Raw genomic sequence first — 3,469 nt, forward strand, 5'->3', positions numbered from 1 at the left:
CATTCACCTGTGCTGGTCGTAGGACGTTTGGATTCTTTCCACGTTGGGGCGATTATAAATAAGGCTCCTATGAACAACTATGTGCAACTTTTTGTGTGGACATAAGATGTCTTTTCTCTGGGATAAATGCGCAGGGGTATGATGGCTGGGTTGTACAATACATGTACCTTCGATTTTATAAAAAACTGCCCACCTGTTCCCAGAGTGGTCGTCCAGCAACTGGTGAGCGTCTTACTGTTCCACACCCTCTCCAGTGTTTGGTATTGTCATTATATTTTGTCACGTGTTCACTTTCAACCTACCTATATCATTAAATTAGAAGTGAATTTCTTACAGACAGCACACAGTTTTGTTGTGGTGGTGGGTGTTTTGTCCACTGTGCCTGTCTCTGTCTTTTAGTTGGTATATTAGACCATTTATATTTAATATTATTGTTTATATGTTAGAGCTTAAGTCTATCATTTTATTTTTTTGTCTTTGTTTATTCTTCCTGTTTTTAATGTTTTCTTTTTTCTTTAAATATTTTTCTTTTTCTTTTATTTTAGGAAGAGAGGGAGAGGATGGGGGGGAGAGAGAGAGAGAGAGAGAGAGAGAGAGAGAGAGAGAGAGAATCTTAAGTTGGTTCCGCACTCGGCACAGAGCCTGACATGGGGTTCGATCCCACGATTCTGGAATCGTGACCTGAACCAAAATCAAGATTCAGACACTCAACTGACTGAGCCACCCAGGTGTCCCTCTCCGTTTTCTTTTTTCTGCCTTCTTGTGGGTTACTTGAACCTTAAAAAAAATTCCACTTGGTTTATATGTAGCGTTTTTCAGTGTATCTGTGTATACAGGCATTTTAGTGATATTCCAGGTATTATACTACGCCTACATAACTTATCAGTTTACTAATGCTGCCATTTTCTTAGTGGGACTTAAATCCCATTACATCCCTTTAGTCTTCCAATTTCTAATATGATTCTCTCACATATGTCCTCAGCATATATTGGGAATCATGTCGGATACTGTTATGATTTTTGTTTCAATTGCCAAGCACAACTTAGAAGACGAAAGAGGAGATAAAGTCTATTGTATTTCTTTATATTTTTGCTTACTATGCTCTTTCTTTCTGACTGATGTTCCAAGAGTCCTTTCTTTTATCATTTTTTTCCTTTCAGTTTAGAGAACTTCCTTTAATCATTCCTTTTGGGTGGGTCTGATGGTGACAAATTCTCTTAGTTTTCTTTCTTCTGAACGTGTCTTGATTTCTTCTTCATTCCTGAAGGATATTTTCACTGGATATAAGATTCCGGGTTGACATTTCTTTCAGCACGTGAAAAATGTTCTGCCATTTCCTGCTCGTCTCCATGGTTTCTGATGAGGAATCTGCTGACATTCAAATTGTTCTCTCCTTCTACATAAGATGTCATTTCTCTTTCACTGCTCTCAAGGTTTTTTCTTTGTCTTCAGTTCTCAGAAGTTTTAATATGTATGCCATGTCTTGGCATAGATTTCTTTTGGTTTATCCTGTTTGGGGTTTGCTCAGCTTCCTGAATCTGTAGGTTTTTGTCTTTTGCCAAATTTGAGAATTCTTAAACCATTGTTTCTTTGACAACTTTTTCAGTTCTGCCTTGGTTTTCTTTTTCTTCCTGGGACTCTGATCACACAAATGTTAGATCTTCTGTTATAGCCCCTTACTTAGGTCCTTGAATTTCTGTTCATTTTCTTAAGTCTATTTTTTTTCTCTGTTGCTCAGATTGAGTAATTCCTATTGTTTTAGCTTTAAGTTCACTGATTCTTTCCTTTTTCCCCTCTGTTCTGGTGAGCCCATCCATTGAGTTTTAAATATGGTCATTGCAGTTTTCAGTTCTAAAATTTGCTTGGTGCTTCTTTAAAGCTTTTATTTTTTGCTGAGACTTTCTATTTTTCTCATATTTTCCAATTGTGCTCATTGTGGAAACATTTTCATATGGTTGATTTAAAATCTTTGTGAGATCATTCTAACATCTATATCCTCTGGTTTCTTTTTTTTTTAAGTTTATTTTATTGATTTTGAGAGGGAGAGAGAGCAAGGGAGGAGCAGAGAGAGAGGGAGAGAGAGAGAATCCCAAGCAGGTTCCACACCATCAGCATGGAGCCTGACGTGGGGGGCTCAAACCCATGAACATGTGAGATCATGACCTGAGCCAAAACCAAGAGTCGACTGTTTAATCTACTGACCCCCCAGGCGCCCGTCCTCTGATTGGTTTCTGTTGGTGATTTCTTCTCATCCAAGTTGACATTTTTCCCAGATCTTGGTATAAAGGGGGACTTGCGATCGAAACCTGTATGTTTGGGGACATATGCTATGAGATTCTGAGCTCTATTTAAAACTTCTGTCTCCACTGGCCTCCTCTGACGCCGTTCTGGTGAGGCTGGTGGGGTGTCACCTCATTGTTGCTAGATGAGGGTGGACGTCTAGTACCCCCACCAGGCTTCCTTTGATATTAGGGGGAGGGGGGCTCTTATTACAGCTGGCAGGGCTGGGCTTCTCCTCTGCTGATGCAACCCTTGCTGGGAGGAACACCTTGTTACTGACCCATTGTGGCCTCCGCTGACATTTCAGCGGGGGTGCCTTGTGGATGTCGGGCTATGCTCAAAGTACCAAGCTCCCAGTTACCTTCTGATGCCTCCCCAGTGAGGAGAAGGGTACCTCATCACAGCTAGGTGAGGGTGGAAATCCGGCCTCTGCTGGCCAGAGTGGAGGTGAGACCTCATTTCTTTCTGTGTTATTTGATGGTGCAGTCCAGCTCTTGTCTGAAAGTTTTCTGGGTTACCTCTTTCCAGGTTGTTGGACCAGGGGGAGCGGATTTCTCTCGGAGATTTTTCCTGACCCGATTGGTGTTTCTCGATCACCGGCTTCTCCAGCATCTGGACTGGGATATGTGAGAAGTAGAGAAGACTCAGGGAACTCACCAACATTCCTCGGGCCCCAAGATCCTTAGTGGGTCTGCTTTCTTCCCTCCATGTTTCAAAGGTTATATATAACGTCCATGACTGTTAGCAGTCCTCAGTGGGAAGAATGGAAAAGTACTTCCATCCCGGCTCTCGGTGTGTGAAAGTCCTCAAGGTCAGGGACTTTTGCAATTGCCCAGGGGTTCCCTCAAGATTCTGATTTCTGCATGACTCCTGATCATACTGAGTTTCTGCTCTAATTGTTCACTTCTTATGCCAAAATATTCTTGTGAAAATTTTGAATACGATATACCTTGTGTCATACCCCTGGGGTGCATAGAACAGAACTGAGCTCTCTTGAAAGGTCCCTTGAATCCCAAAGGCAGAGCAGGGGCAAGGGGGTAGCCAGGAGGGGACAAGCCAGTCCTTGGATTCGTGGGCTCCCACATCTAAGGGACACTAACTCCATCCACTCACTGATTGTCCTCTCACACCTTTGGGTTTGTCCTTTTGCCAAATTTCTCAAAGACACTTTACTCCACCCAGGCCAGTT

The 3,469-nt window shown here is 42.3% G+C and overlaps 1 long non-coding RNA gene across 1 annotated transcript in view; it reads left to right on the plus strand.

Moving 5' to 3' along the window:
• The window catches only part of LOC125930984 (uncharacterized), a 6,983-nt gene extending 3,759 nt beyond the window's left edge, over nucleotides 1–3,224 (plus strand). Inside the window, exon 2 of the long non-coding RNA XR_007460329.1 lies at nucleotides 2,809–3,224. This is a non-coding gene — a long non-coding RNA (uncharacterized LOC125930984). The remainder of the gene's footprint in view (nucleotides 1–2,808) is intronic.
• Nucleotides 3,225–3,469: the final 245 nt, after the last annotated feature.

This window comes from Panthera uncia, chromosome A2 (genome assembly GCF_023721935.1).
Source record: "Panthera uncia isolate 11264 chromosome A2, Puncia_PCG_1.0, whole genome shotgun sequence".
Classification (NCBI taxonomy): domain Eukaryota; kingdom Metazoa; phylum Chordata; class Mammalia; order Carnivora; family Felidae; genus Panthera; species Panthera uncia.